General features: G+C 39.1%; 1 protein-coding gene across 3 annotated transcripts in view; it reads right to left on the bottom strand.

The window, feature by feature from the left end:
* The window catches only part of znf423 (zinc finger protein 423), a 195,077-nt gene that overhangs the window by 68,794 nt on the left and 110,593 nt on the right, over nucleotides 1–15,690 (bottom strand). The window lies entirely within an intron of this gene.

The following is a 15,690-nucleotide window of genomic DNA, read 5'->3' as shown; positions in this document are numbered from 1 at the left end:
TGTAATGAGAAGGACACGCATTGATACCAAATATTGCTGTTGGGAAACTATCGATTGGAGAGCTATTTGTCCAGAGTTTGGTCTGGAAGCGAAAGCTGTCAGCGGCTTTTAATATGACTGACACTTACGTAGAAGCCCAACTCACAGTTCGCCCTCCTCCCTCCCCATCTATCCATCCATCCATTCCTCCCTCTTCATCCATCTCTACCATTCCCTCACGTCCCTCCAGTATAAAGGGGATTTACTGACAGAGGAAGGAGGAGGGGGCCGAGGTGTGAGCGAGACAAAATGCGCACAGAACGGAGAGCAAGAAACACTGTCAATAAGGTGCCAGCAGAACAATTAACGCCTGCAGGAAATGCAGCGAGTCAGCACGGTGTTTACCCTTCGACCTCTGACCCAGGGTCACCAAAGAGTGAAAACACGCCTGTCTTGTTCCCAACATTGAGATCTAGTTCAAAATAGTTAGTCTGGTGCATACAAGTGAGGCGAGAGTATCAAGTAGCATTTAAAGCTTTACTTCCCCTCTGTCCTTGGGTGAACACTGCACTAGAAGATCTGGCCCAGGAGGGGAGAGGATGCTTGCTTTGGCCTGGAACTGAGAAGTTCTGGCTTTCCTTTGGGGTGGAGGGTACGCAGAGGAGGCTTGTGGTTCCTCCAAGGTGGTCTGATGTCCCTGCCGAGTTTCAAATGGAAAATCTGAAGCTCTCTTCCTCACGCGGATGTCTCAGTGTTCGCATGAAACTATCCTGGCCGACATGAGGGCAAAACATGAGTGAATATATTAAAAGAACACAATGCGATGCCAAACTGTGCTTGAATATGTTTAAAAAGTCATTTCTCCAAATAAGAAGAGCAGAAAAGGAGCTTTTGTGTGTCTTTGGGAGTGCAGAATGTAGTAGCGACAAGGTGATGCCACAGCCGGCCCCACATCACATGCACTGGCATGCGTGGAGCGCTAACGGCCGTCTACGACAGCGCGGTCGGTGGCCTGAGAGAACAGCGGACAGTAATAACCCTCCTCTTTCCCTCTTTCACACACACACAGACCTACAATTACAACATCAATGCGTGGCAGAGACAAAAAAGAACCCAAAACATCATTACAATTACAGTCTCCAGACTCTTCAGAGGGCAGAGAGAAAAAGGAGAGGAGGTGAAAGAGACATAAGAAGAGAAATGAGAGAGAAAAGAGAGACTTAATGAGAGGGAAAAAACCTACAACAACAAATCCTCTGATTCTAAACTAGCATTTTTCAGATAACTTCGGCTCAATACTCAAATCAGGTCATTACAGTGTTAGTCGGGTTCACTTTGCAGCTTATTCTGGCCAATAACCGTACACTCAGTGTGTTTGTCTGACATGTATAATGACTACAGTTCCTCTTTACTTCAAATAGATTATATATAGTAATAGATATTTAAATATATAGTTTTAGAACTAGCATTTTAATGTTTAGGTGCATTTTTTTTGTTTTTTAAACATAAAAAGTCTCTTATGCTCACCAAAGCTGCATTTATTTGATCAAAAATGCAGTAAAAACAATGAAATATAGTGAAATAGTATTACAATTTAAAATAACTGTTTTCCATTTTAATATATTTTAAAATGTAATTTATTCCTGGGATAGCGAAGCTGAATTTTTAGCAGCCAGTATTCAGCTTCACTTCAGAAATCACTAAAAAGTAGGTGCTCAAGAAACATTTATTATTATTATTAGCAATTTTGAAAATGGCTGTTCTACTTTACATTTCTGAGGAAATTCTGAGGCATTTTTAGAATGATCTGATGCATAGAAAGCCGAAAAAAGTATTTAATATAGAAATCTTTTGAACAATTTAAGTCTTTTGAACAATTTAATATTCAAAAGACAGAAAAAAAGCACAAAAAGTTTTGTAAACATAAAAGAACAATAAGGCATATTTTATTCTGAAAAAAAAAAGGTAACTTTGCAACTACTTAATTTCCAAACACACTGCTAAAAACCTCACTTAACTCATTAAAGGAGAAGTCCACTTTTAGAATAAAATTTTACAGAATTTACTCACCCCCTTGTCATCCAAGATGTTCGTGTCTTTCTTTCTTCAGTCGATAAGAAATTATGTTTCTTGAGGAAAAAAATTCAGGAATGTTCTCCATATAGTGGACTTCAATGGTGCCCCCAAGTCTAAACTTCCAAAATGCAGTTTAAATGCAGCTTCAAATGGCTCTAAACAATCCCAGGCGAGGAAAAAGAGTCTTATCTAGCAAAACGATCTGTCATTTTCAAAACAAATTGACATTTTATATAATTTTTAACGTCAAATGCTCATCTTGTCTAGCTCTGTGTTTTTTTTCCGGGTCAATATGGTCAATACAGTTAGGGTATGTCTAAAAACTTCCATCTCGTTTTCTTCCCCAAAATTGTCCTACATCGCTACAGGAGTACCGACCCAGCAAAAAACAAACATCAAAGGGCAAGAAGAAAACAAGACGGGAGTTTTTCAACATACCCTAACTGTATTGACCTGGACTACACAGACTACGCATACACATTACAGAGCTAGATAAGATGAGCATTTCAGGTTAAAAAGTATATAAATTGTCAATTTGTTTAAAAAAAAAAAGACAGATTGTTTCACTAGATAAGACCCTTCTTTCTTGGCTGGGATCATTTAGAGACATTTGAACCTGCATTTAAACTGAAGTTCAAACTTGGGGGCACCATTGAACTCCACTATATGGAGTAAAAAATAAACACTGTGAAAAAATTCTGAAATGCTCTCCTCAAGAAACATAATTTCTCATCAACTGAAGAAAGAAAGACATGAACATCTTGGATGACAAGGGGGTGAGCAAATTATCTGTAAATTTTGTTCTAGAAGTGAACTTCTCTTTTAAAAAGTTATATAAAGTCAGGCAATTGGATTCAAGCTACACAGAAGTGCATCAGTCGGTCAGTGAACACACTGCAGATGGTCCACTGAGAAGGCAGAAATACTACAGCCTAAAAAATGAGAAAGGCAGATGAGATTTAGTCTTTTTTTTTATTATCGTGATAGGACAGTAGAGAGACGATAGGAAAGCACTAGGAAGAGAGAGAGAAGCGGGATCGGCAAAGGACCTCGACGCACTAACGACAAGGCTATTGGCGCCGACGACATTTAGTCCTAAACTGGTGTTTGATCACAAACTAAGAACAGAAATCAAACAAAATGTTGTAATACTTCCTGGAAGCTCCTAAAAACTACATGAACGTGGCTTAACTGATTTTTTATTCACACATTGACATCTGTGCTTGCTATTCACACTTAAGCCTACAAGCAAACTCTCAAGCAAGACAAATAAGTCTCAGAGAGATGCACACATGGACAGGCGCCTTTAGATGAGGCCAACGTCTCATTATGAACATGCATCTGAAGCGCGCGTGTCTTTGACAGTATATAAGTGTGTGTCATTGCGGCATGTGTGTGTCGTAAGTGGGGGAATCTAGGCCCTGTTAAACCCGGCCCTCCTCAGGGACTGCTCAGCTGGTGAAGGGGGCTGGGGGGGGTTGGCACAGGGGTCCGTAGCTCTAAGAAGTCAAATTACCTCTGAGCCCGACTCATCAGCTCCTCGCACACCCACACGCCACACACTCATTAATGGCGTACTCACCAGAATATTAGCACAGACAGGATGAACGGCACCAAAGTAACACTCACGCTGCAAGCCATGGACACAAAACTCTCGGAGCAACTATCCACGCTTCGCTACACGCTCGCACGCATACGCAACATGCAAACACACAAAGGGCCGCGTGCAAATATCTTCAAATAAACGTAACACATTCTCTCGCACACACACATACACACACAGGGGCATTCTTGCGGGTCTCTAATGAAGCCCCAGTTGTGACGGCATGGAGGCGTCTGAGGCTCCGGCGGGATAATTATGCCGCTCCCTCGCAGCTGAGTTTGGCAGATGTAGGGGAGGGGTGCGAGCGGCGCCGAGCACGGAATAACGAGCGCGGGGGAGCGGAGGTGGGATTCGGCACGGACCCCGCCATCCGCCATTAGCAGCTTGGCACCGTCACAAATGAGTGTTTTTCACCAGAGCACCGGGAAGGGCTGCGAAATTCCAACAAATTCTAAGCTTGCGCGCTGTCGCAACACCCAGAGACGGCGAGAGAGGGATCGAGAGAGAGAGAAACACAAACAAAAGCAGGGTGGAAACAGAGGAAGATGGGAAGGGAGGGGGGGAAGGTTCACGCCGCCATGACCGGATTTGTCACCTCTCTCAGCGCAGGGAGCGCTGAGCGTGGCACCATGGGAAATTACCAAATCAGAATGCATTGATTTTCTTTGGGGAGGAGGCAAAAACATTCCTGAAAAACTGACATGGTTGAGAATTAAGAAGGAGATTGTATCAGACCTTTGTATTATTGAGAGCAGAGAGTGGTAGACTTTTGTTTTGTGAGGATGCCGAATAAAAGCGCTCTATTGTGCGCCTCTGGTACGCAGGGACCGCATACGCGTCGGGCCGACTATTACATCCTCCTCTCTCTCACTCTCTCGTACCTCCTCAACTTCCATTTGTCTCTCTTTGTCCTCTTGTACTGTAATTACCATAGTGTCGCCAAGGTAGGACCGCGAGCTTCACTCCAAAGAATAACTTAAAGTAATTGTATAACTGTGCGAGTATGTGCGACCGAGCTATCATAAGTGTGAAGAAGTCCCACAGCAGTGGATGGAAAATAATCTCCAAATGTTGTGCTTTCTGCCAGCTTTCTCTCCCACACATTTCAAGTCCTGAACGGTCCTTTTCCCAGGTTTGGTCAGCTGAGTCATCCGCCGCAGGGAGGTTGACCTTGCAGGCCGGTGTCACAGGAAACCAAGCCGCAGCGAGAGCTGCCTTGACTGCGACTTCACCCGGTATTTGACGATCCACAGTGTTTGCTACAGCTGTAGCGTTTAACACTCGCCGTCTCTGTCACTATCTAAAGAACAGCTGTTTTTGTTTCACAGCTCTTTTAGTAGACACAAACTCTGCTACAAATCCTAGAAGCAACCTAACCATCATTGAAATCAGTATGGACATTTTGGAAAAACAAAAACAAAAGATTCTAAACATTGGCATCACATATAGACAATAAACATGAGATCACACCATTTCTACACTCTAAAACATGCTGGGTTATTTTATTAACCCAAATGCTAGGTTCAACTTGTTGGGTCATTTTATTGGGTTAATACTTTTTACCCAGGTGCTGGGATTTCTGTAATTGTTAGTTTTTCTGGGTCATTTTTAACGCTGGGTTATTTTTTTCTACCCAACCGCTGGGTTGAGCCTGTCTCTGATGAAACAACCCAGCTGCTGAGTTACAGCAGCTCTACAGGAGAGACCCATTCTCAGCACCGTTGATTTGCACTTCTTCAGCTAGATAAAGGTTTGTATACATTTTATTACATTTATAAAGTCTTTATTGTGCTGTAAATTATATTATTTTACACAACGCAACATAAGGACGACACGTCAGTCAGATGTGTCAGCAGTGTTTGTTTCGCAGGATTGAAACAGCTTTTGCCTTGCATAAAATAAATGGATTTTAATCCTAATAAATGGAGTTTAATCTTAAAATATGTTTTCTAATGTCAGTACTGTTTGTGTATGGGCAGTTTTTGGAGTTATGGAGTCATGGCATCTTTCAGCTACGAGTGAAATGCAAGGCTGCGGTCTGAAGCTCGCAGTTAACCCAGTGAACAGCAGCCCTTCACCGGCTCAGATTTTGGTGACACCCCGGCATGAGAATTTGTGCAATTTCAAGTAAAAAGCGATTACAGAGAACGGTTGAATACACTAAAATTAAAATTGTACTTTTAAATGTTACATTTTTATGTCTAAAATGCTTGTTATACAGTTTATATACATTTATATAGAGTTTAAATGTATGTAATATTGTAAAATATGCTATATTCACCCAAATAAATTCAATTTGTCTTGTATTTTGTCCATGTGTATTTGCTTAATAATAAATTTATTATTTATCTTTTAATTACTGCTGTTGCTTCTAGTAACTCTGTGTGTGACTTAGTTGACTTAAATAAAATAACCCAGCGTGTTTGGTAAAAACATTAAACCAACCAGCTGGCTCAAAATAACCCAGCATGTGTTCTGTCCAATATTTACCCAGCACTGGGCTGCCAAATAACCGAGGTTGGGTTGTTTTCAACCCAGCATTTTTAGAGTGTGTCTATACTTTTCTGTACTAAATGAATTGTAAATATTTAAAGTCCCCATGAAATCAAATATTGATTAAATATATAGGGAATGGGAATGATTCAGACAGTGTAAATGTGTTTTCCATTGGGGTGAAAGAAGTCTGGCACACTGCTCGATCTAGAGACACAACAGCACGGAGCGGATCATATGTGCGAGTCGGTGCAGACCCTAAAACGTATTGGACTCTGACCCATTTTAATTCTATATATACAATGGTATATTTTATAGCGATATGGCTGATATCATGGTTGTCATACACTGTCAAATGCAGCTTTACTGAGCTCAATGGTTCCGGCCCAAGCTGTGATATAAACAAAACACTATTGGCCATTTTAAAAAGGGGGCGGGACTGCTGGGTATGTCCCGCCCTGTCTTCCTGTTTCAGTTGAAAGTACGTCAACACATAGAATAACGCTGAGTGTTTCAAAGCACTTCAGTGGACCTTTAAGAGACCTTTAATGTTTCTCTTGGCTCATCCACCATCTTCCACCATCAGTTTTTCCACTACACTTATCGGAATGCATTATGGTTTTGCATCCTCCGCAAAGGATTCAAATTGTCTTAGAATTAGGCCACAAAAGATGTCTTCACATTGGGATTGTGCCTTCTTAGGTTTTGAAACAGAACAAATAAGTGTGTCACTTGTTCATTCATTCTACTCGGTCCGTCTTCCTCTCTCTGATGGTAAATGATCAATTTCAAGGTGACCCTGGCTGAATTACGGTGAGTGTTTTGTGCGTGCGGGCGGGCGGCTGCAGCCTGGACCCAGTAATTAACACCAGCGCCTAATGAAGTCCAGCTGCTCACCGCGCAGACTGAGAGGCTGCCAAAAACCAGGAGAGCCCCTGTCAGCCAGCCTCATCCTCCTCACTCGCTCTCACTCACTTCCGAAGGTCAACCTCCCTCATCAGCACCCGGTCAGTTAATCTCTCTCTCTCTCTCTCTTTCTCCCTCCCTCTGTATCTATTCCTCCAGCAACATCTCTGTACCGAGCACGGAGGGAAAAGCACTGATCATGCATTCCTCTCATCTCATCCCTTGTTCCTTGCCAAATCTCCCCTCTGTCCCACAGACCCCTTCCCAATTCACCCGGTCGTTGCATCCCTCGATCTTTATGCTACCCAGTAATCTTCTTCTACCCTCACTCATTCTCTTAATCTCTTCATTGGTTTTCCATCTGAAATTTTTCTACCAGTTCAAGGTGAAATATTTGAATATGTCGGTGATGCCGAATAGCCAGTGAGAACGCAGCATGATAAAACTGAGCCAATCACAGAGTTCCTTTATATCCCAAACTTCTAGATTTTGTTTACACACACACAAACAGTCTATGGGACATTTCCAGTTTGTTTGTTTTTTTAAAGCCCACCGGGTGAAAAGCACAAGTTTAAACTAGTATGGATATAAAATAATATAGTATAATATAATATAATCTAATACATGACCCTGGACCACAAAACCAGTCATAAGTAGCACAGGTATATTTGTAGCAACAGCCAACAATACATTGTATGGGTCAAAATTATCAATTTTTCTTTTATGCCAAAAGGGATATTAAGTAAAGATCACGTTCCATGAAGATATTTTGTAAATTTACTACCACAAATATATCAAAACTTAATTTCTGATTAGTAATATGCATTGCTAAGAACTTTATTTGGACAACTTTAAAGGTGATTTTCTCAATATTTAGTTTTTTTTGCACCCTCAGATTCCACATTTTCAAATAATTGTATCTCAGCCAAATACTATCATATCCTAACAAACCATACATTATTGGAAAGCTTATTCCATTATCATAAATATTTATCTGAATTTCAAAAAATTGACCCTTATGACTGGTTTTGTAGTCCATGGTCACACATATAATATAATATAATATAATATAATATAATATAATATAATATAATATAATAATTGTTTGTTCCTCATGATATGGTTGATAATGCCAAATTGGCTGATAAAGCCAAAATTTCTATGCAAGATAATATAAAACCAAATTAAATGAATTTAAATGAATTTAAGCATTAGAGCTTTATAACTTACAGTAAGAAAAATAGCTATTCATTTTCAGATTTCAATCATGTTACATCTGTGTTATTAAATGATTACTGTTTCTAATGCTTAACTAGATTCCTGTACCTTCAAGTGAGCATTAAATGATGGCAAATGTTATATAAGTGTAAAACAGTAGAAATAAACAGTAAAAACATAATAAGGATCTTTCCTCTTTCTCCCACTTTGCTTACTGTCTCCTCTACATTGTCCTATCCTAAAAAAAAAAGTCAAAAATGTTCATCTCTAATATCTTATATGGTAGTAAAAATTGTGCATCCCAAGTTCAAACTCTTATAAAGTAATAGAACAACTTTCCTCAATAAATCACATGATTTAAGCTAACAGTCTGCATTCCAAACAAACTGGAAAAAGTTCCAAGTTCAAGTTTAAAACTTCTGAACAACATACCACTAGCATTTAGTTAATGAACTGAATGCTCTAAACAAACCGGATGTAACTCAAAGCGAGAAACATAAACACAGAACACCTCTGAGTTATACATACAACAAAACAAGGAAACAGACAAACAGCAGAAGCATGTTAGAGGCATACCCACAGGGTAAAAGTGAAGATTTAGAGTGAATGCTAAAAGAAACCTAACAGGGGATAGGCCTATCTTAGATCTACCGTGTCCCACACCTTCAGTTTTTTTTTATCTACAAGTCACACCTCTGAATTCCCTTCTGGATTCATCCTTCCTGCCTTCCATCTCCTCTCCCACTCTGACTCCTATTCCGGATCAAAGCCAGGATTCCTGTCATACAGGCACCTCTCACTGCTCCTCAGAGAGCGGCCTTTGAAGAGTCCGACCCCAGGTGGCCCCTTCTCCCACACACGGGCTCGAGCACACGCACATACACTGAGGGGCCTCCACCCGTCTCTCTGGGACCTCCGCCCCCACCCTTCCATCGAGTGTGTGCCTTCCCCTGATTCCTGCGCATCTCACATAGAGCACTGATGAGCTGTGACATCCGCTTATTCCTTCCTCCCACACACATACACACACACTGTATATACTCACACACTGAGCTGATGTGCAGAGGCAAGATCACACCAGACAGCAGATGTTAATTATCAGGCAGTATTTAGGGGGCTTTTTTAGCAGAGTTTACCTGGCACCGCTGTATCACCTGCACCGCTCTGCTTTTGTGACGACAACTAGGGTCAGCTTGGGTTCTTACAAGAGCTATCAGACCTCTTCTTCTGCTAAATCACAAACTTCTTGACCTCTGCACATTTTGATTGACCTCTTTAAAGGGACAGTTCAACTAAAAATGCCTGCTTATCCTTGCAGTTACTGTGTTGAGCTTTCAAGCTTCAAGAAGGACGCAAAAGCCTGATTAAAATGGTTTAAATGACTCACATACCACATTTCAAGTCTTCTGAAGCCATATGATAAGCTTTTTAAGAGAGAAAGACCAAAATTTAAGTGAAGTCGAATTAAAAAGCCTGATTCATGAATGAATCATTGACTGTACAATTGAGGTCAAAAGTTTACATCCACATTTCAGAATCTGCTAAATGTTCATTATTTTATCAAAATAAGAGGGATCATACAAAACGTATGTTATTGTTTATGTAGTACTGACTGAATAAGATATTTCACATTAAAGATGTTTACATATAGTCCACAAGAGAAAATAATATTTGAATTTATAAAAATGACCCTGTTCGAAAGTTTACATAAACTTCATTCTTAATACTGTTTTTTTTACCTGAATGATCTACAGCTGTGTTTTTTTTAAATTAAGTGATAGTTGTTCATGGCTTGCTTGTTTGTCCTGAACAGTTAAACTGCCTGCTGTTCTTCAAAAAATCTTCCAGGTCCCACAAATTCTTTGGTTTTCCAGCATTTCTGTGTATTTGAACCCTTTCCAACAATGACTGTCTGATTTTGAGATCCATATTTTCACACTGACAACAACTGAGCGACTCATATGGAACTATTACAGAAGGTTCAAACATTCACTGATGCTTCAGAAGGAAACATGAGGCATTAAGAGATGGGGGGTGAAAACTTTTGGAATTTGAAGGTCAGGGTAAATTTAACTTCTTTTGTCTTCTGGGAAATGCAAGTATCTTCCGTAGCCTCTGAAGGGCAGTAATAAATGAAAAAATATGATATTTAGGCAAAATAAGAAAAATGTACACATTTCCACTTTGTTCAAAAGTTTTCACCCCCGGGTTTTAATGCATCGTTTTTCCTTCTGGAGCATCAGTGAGCGTTTGAACCTTAAGCAATAGTTGCATATGAGTCCCTCAGTTGTCCTCAGAGTGAAAAGATGGATCTCAAAATCATACAGTCATTGTTGGAAAGGGTTCAAATACACAAAAATGCTGGAAAACCAAATAATTTGTGGGACCTGAAGGATTTTTCAGAAGAACAGTGGGCAGTTTTAACTGCTCAGGACAAACAAGGGACTCATAAACAACTCATCACTGAACAAAAAAAAACAAAAACAAAGTTGTGTAGTTCAGGTAACAACACAGTATTAAGAATCAAGGGGATGTCAACTTTGAACGGGGTCATTTTTTAAAAAAATCATCTATTATTTTCTCTTGTGGACTATATGTCCATCTTTTATGTGAAATATCTTATTCAGGTCAGTACTAAATAAACAATAACATGCATTTTGTAAAAAAAAAAGGTAAATTAACGAACATTTTGCAGATTCTGAATGGTGGATGTAAACCTTTGACCTCAACTGTATGAAGTGATTCATTGAAAAGATCCAACTTAAAAGAATGATTCATTCAGCACAGAACATCCAGAAGCAAACAAAGATATATATTTGGTTAAACTAACCTTTTAACACTACACCCTCACCACATCTTCTCCCCCTCATCACGCATTCATTGTGTAACGTCACGTGTACGTAAGTCGTCTTCGCCAGATACGACAGATGCCACTGTCACTCGAGAAAATAAATTCAGAATACTTAACGAATTAAGTGAGGAGCAAATTGCGGCTGGCCCCCTTTCATTATGCACAGATAGGCAGGCAGCTTGTTTGTCTTTTTAACAATTACCGCACGGCACGGAGAAGGGAGGGTTGGGAGTCTGACGAGCTCCTGATATCGCCGCTCCTTCCCCTCCACGGCAGCTGGCTGAGACACACCTGGACGGATCTGGGACGGCGGGGAGGGAAAGGGGGGAAACGGGGCAGCTGCACCTCTACCAGATTTACCTGAGAAAGATGTACGCACATGCTGCTAACACACCAGCATGTCAAAGATTCACTCGGATCTAGCGATTCCCATGTCAAAGATCACGATTTATCAGTAAACCTGATCAACTGAAGACATGTTCCTCCGCAGTGTTTTCTCTAAGCACACCTGCAACCCCTACCCAAGTGATTTTGCCACGTCGCCCACTAGTGTACCTCATTTTCCATTCTGTTCCCACACCTTTTGGAGGAGGCTCCCCCTGAGCAGTTCTCTTATAGATCTCCAAACAGCTTGTAATTACCTTTAATAAACAGCATAAGAAGCAAATCAAGCGCAAACGTGGCAAAATGAGCTCTCAGGGGGATCAGACATCACTCAGCCTTGCAAACAAACATTTCGGCAAAACATTGCTGCCTCACTCCCTTTTCAACATGACATTCTCTGTGGGGGCTATTCAAAGGAGGGAGGAAGGAAGAGAGAGAGAAAGAGAGACAGTACAGGAATGAAATCAGTGGGGTTTGGTCATGGAGAAAGTTAAGGGTCATGTGTTACCACAGCATGTTTGAGCTTGAATCTAAATTCATACACATATCTATATACAGTGCAATATGAACACATGATACAGAAGTGTAATACTGTTTTTTTATCTTTTTAATTAACTTAACACATTAAAAATGCACAAATACATATTTGGCATATATATATATATATATATATATATATACGATCAAAAAAGACAGTGAAGACTAAAAATGGTTCTTGAGCACCCAAACAACATATTAGACGTTATTTTATTTAGTTTTATTTTAATTTATGTTATTTGATTAACACTAAAAATGTATATTTAACACTATAAATGATCATAACACTGTTAAAAGTGATCTTCAAAAAACACACAAATAAATATTTGGCATTTAAAACACCTGATTATTATTTTTTAGTGATTTACGGTACATTTATTTAGAAAAAAAAAAGTGTAAAATACTATAACATCAGCTATATATTGGATATTGGTTATTGGTCAAAATAATAATGACATATATATATATATGTGTATATATATATATATATATATAAAGCAAGGACGCAATGATCAAAAAAGACAGTAAACACATATTTATAATATTACATAAGATTTCTATTTTAAATTAATGCTGTTCTTTTGAACTTTCTATTTATCAAATAATCTTGAAAAAAACTATTTTGAGAAAAATATTAATAAGCACAACTGATTTCAACATTGATAATAATAATAAAAGAATAAAATAAAAATGGATAATAAAATAATAAAAATGGCTCTTGAGCATTTTATATGATTATTTTATTTTATTTTAGTTTAGTTTAGTTTAGTTTAGTTTAGTGATTCTGAAGACTGAATGTTGAAATTCAGCTTTGCCATCACAGGAATAAATTACAATTTAAAATCTTTATTACTTATTTTGGATTGTAATAATATTTTGCAATTTTGCTGTTATTACTGTATTTCTAAACAAATAAAAGCAGCCTTGTTGAGCATAAAATACTTTACATTTAAAAAAAAAAATCTTACTGACTCCAAACTTTAGAAAAGTAGTGTATGCAGGTTATGCAATACAGCATTTCTGCAGTCAGACAGCTGCTGCATTTGAAGCCTAACAAATTAATAAATAAAACATAAAATATAGACTTTACATAACTTTATTAAGTTTAAGGAATAAGTCACATACTGATACATATAAGAAATCGGTTACCAATGCATGTGTTCTACTATTTAGTTTAGCAGTCATTACATAAAAATATTTGACCAATCCAAATCAAGTATTCAGGACACCTGCGTAGTAAAACTCAAGCATATGCAGATGTGCATGTGTTTAAGCGTGCACGTGTGTTGCATTGATTTGGTCAAGCTCAACTCCCTCAATCTTTCTCTCTCCCTCTCTCTCTCTATTCACCTCTAGCAGCAGCGCACCCTCCATCATCCCCCTCAAACGTTGCCCGGCTCCTATGAGGTTCCGCCTGGCTAGCTCCAGGTGGTCTATGATGTGCATGAGGGGCTGTCATCTGTTCCCATGCTCACGTACTTGCCACATGGGCTGCAGTAGAGAGCGCCACACCATTAACAAGCCATAAAAACCAACCCAACCCTTTTAAAACATCAGAACACTGAGGAATAACTGCTCTCACCAAAGCCACTCAACCTAACATCGGCTCGGCGCGCGCACAATAGAGACATCAGGGGCTGGATAACAGGGAGTGACATGCAATGTGAAGGAATGATGATTTCTTTTGCTCTCATGACTACAGAATGGAGGGGGCTGGAGTATGGCTATACACACACACACACACACACACTCACAGTGTGGCCCTAGGCTAGACACTGGCTCGCTCGCGTACAGCCGCTCAGTGAAGTGAACCCTCATCCACATTATCTACATCCATTGACTCCTAAAGCTTCTTGTGTGCTGCCTCATTAAGTCTGCGCTGACACAGAGAGACCGCGCCAGGTCTCCTTTAGTAGCCAGCCTCCGTGCATGTGTGTGTGTATTTGTGTAAGAGTGTGTGTGTGTCTCTCTACAGCATGAGCTGGGCATCACCTCCAGCAAACTCGAAAGCCAGCACCGCTCTGTGGCATCACTTTCTGTTAAAAAAATAAGCGCCGGTCATCTTTATCACAACGAGACAACCCACAATCCTGACGGAGCGACTGCCTGCGCACATGAAAACGGATTTTCGACAAATAATAGCTGTGATGTGACAAGACAAAGATTCAAATATGGAAAAGCGCACCCACAGTTGAGACAAGAAGACTATTATGACATCACAGAGAACACCCTGGGGTCAAACGGCAAGCATCTATGTGGCGTTGCCTTGACAACACTTGTGCGACTCGTGCTCCAGGCATCAGAATCACTGGGATGAATAACTAAGAATCAACGGTGACATTAGCGATACTCTCCGGAGAGCTCATTCAGGTGTATGTGCGTTCATGCCCCTGGCCCAGCCCCATGCACAAATAACCACTATGACAATGTGTGTGTGTTGGTGTGTGTGTGTCTGTGTGTAAACTGGCAGAGGAAATGCGGTATGGAAATCAAATGACATGAGAATATAAGCTCCTTTTGACATCATATTCTACTACTTAAACTTTTTATTCCAAATGAAAAATTTCTTATAAATTCCAATTAAATTAAATTCCAAATTCCAATTTACTTTGTGAATTTGAAATAACGTAACAGATGCGGAATTCCATTTTAAATTTAAATGTACAGAAGAATTTAAATAAACAGAATTGAAATTCTAAGAAACATACTCAAAGAATGAATTTTATGAAACTAGAAAAACTCTTTAAAAGTTCTAAAAAATTTGGCAGCCTTGAAGTATCAGATAGATAGATAGATAGATAGATAGATAGACAGATAAATGTTAGACAGATAGATAGATAGACAGATAAATGATAGATAGATAGATAGACAGACAGACAGACAGATAGACAGATAGATAGATAGACAGATAGACAGATAGACAGACAGATAAATGTTAGATAGATAGATAGATAGATAGATAGATAGACAGATAAATAGATAGATAGATAGATAGATAGATAGACAGACAGATAGATAGACAGATAAATGTTAGATTGATAGACAGACAGACAGATAAATGATAGATAGATAGACAGATAGACAGAGATAGATAGACAGACAGATAAATGTTAGATAGATAGATAGACAGATAGATAGACAGATAAATGTTAGATCGATAGATAGATAGATAGATAGATAGATAGATAGATAGATAGATAGACAGATAGATAGACAGATAAATGTTAGATTGATAGATAGATAGATAGATAGATAGACAGACAGACAGATAAATGATAGATAGATAGATAGATAGACAGATAGACAGAGATAGATAGACAGACAGATAAATGTTAGATAGATAGATAGATAGATAGACAGATAGATAGATAGATAGATAGATAGATAGACAGATAAATGATAGATAGATAGACAGATAAATGATAGATAGATAGATAGATAGACAGATAGACAGATAGACAGACAGACAGATAAATGTTAGATAGATAGATAGATAGATAGATAGATAGATAGATAGATAGATAGATAGATAGATAGATAGATAGATAGATAGATAGATAGACAGACAGACAGACAGACAGATAAATGTTAGATAGATAGATAGATAGATAGACAGACAGACAGACAGACAGATAAATGATAC

This window comes from Labeo rohita, chromosome 18 (genome assembly GCF_022985175.1).
Source record: "Labeo rohita strain BAU-BD-2019 chromosome 18, IGBB_LRoh.1.0, whole genome shotgun sequence".
In the NCBI taxonomy this organism is placed as follows: Eukaryota; Metazoa; Chordata; class Actinopteri; order Cypriniformes; family Cyprinidae; genus Labeo; species Labeo rohita.
Note: the sequence above shows the minus strand (reverse complement) of the source record. Positions and strands in the feature narration are given on the sequence as shown.